This window comes from Pterocles gutturalis, unplaced genomic scaffold (assembly GCF_000699245.1).
Source record: "Pterocles gutturalis isolate BGI_N339 unplaced genomic scaffold, ASM69924v1 scaffold8152, whole genome shotgun sequence".
NCBI lineage: Eukaryota > Metazoa > Chordata > Aves > Pterocliformes > Pteroclidae > Pterocles > Pterocles gutturalis.
Genome location: NW_010107887.1, coordinates 61,149 through 62,439, shown reverse-complemented (window position 1 = coordinate 62,439; position 1,291 = coordinate 61,149).

Below are 1,291 nucleotides of genomic sequence, written 5' to 3'. Positions count from 1 at the left end.
TGAAGGATGCCATTGTGCCTGTCCCTGTGGGAGTGCCAGTGCCTTATCTTCATGCACTCCTCGCCTGGACTCCACTTGAATGCTGGTGCCTTCTTCTTCGAGCATTTGGTTATGAAAAGATGTATTTTCCTGGACCTCTTCTAATAAACCAGTGGAGAAAGCCCTGGAGGGAGGTGGCTGTGTCCCCATCTCTGTCCCAGCACAAGAGAGGGGTCTGCCATGGAGAGAGGATTTGGGGATCCCTGGCTGGACCTCTGGGACTGTCTCATCCTTGGCTGAGCATCATCTCATCGCTGCTGGCTCAGCCCTGTGCCCACCTGAGCTCCTGCAAGAGTCCCCATGCTCCCTCATTAATGAGCGTTAATTAACCCCCTGGCTGTCAGCACTGGAAGCTGGAGGGTGGAGCATTTCCTGCTGGTGATGGGTTTTAGATGGATTTTCGGCATGTGGGTTAACCCCCTCCCGGGGTGGGAGCAGAATGGGGGTTGATGTCCTACCTCAGGGTCCTTCCTTGGTTGGGGCTTAGGAAATCCCCCCACCCCTCAGCTGTCCCCAGGGCTGTACCCCTGGGTTCTGTCTGGGGCTGAGCTGGTCCTGTGTAGCCTGGAGCACCCTGTTTGGGCTCCCCTTCCTTCTTCACTGCCTTGCCATGGGAGACCTCCCCCCCCCCCCCAGCCAACACAGACACCCCTATCCCCCCCAAAAAACAACACTGACAAAGTGCCCATTCTGATTTCACTCTCTTTATTATTTATCATTCTTTCAAAATAGGATATGTTCAAAAATATAAATAGGTGCAGGGAACGCTGGTGCCCCGCACGGTCCCCTGGAAAGAGCACGTTGAGCATGTGGGAAACAGCAAGGGGCTGCAGCCAAAAAAAAATAAAAACCCCAAAAGGTGCTGTTCACCCTGGAGATTAAATAACAGAAATAATTACATTGTTCGTGGATAAAATCAGGAAAAAATAGTCATCTTTATTATTTAACTTAACCCCCTGCCCTCTGCAAACCCACCCCCCTCCCTGTCCCCGAAGGCACGAAGATAATTGGAACCGGACGGTTAGTAAAAATGCTGAGATCTAATTTGCTTTGCTTTGGTGCTTGGAAAAAAAACATTAATTTTTTTTTTATATATATACACAAAGGTGGGTTTGTCTTTAATATAATTTTTTTTTCCTTATATGACAAAAAAGCAACAAGAAGAAGAAGAAATTGACTCTGTTAATATAACTGTTCCGTTAAAAATCTCTTTCTCTCTCTCGCTTTTCCCCTCGGTCTCTCTGGCCCCACT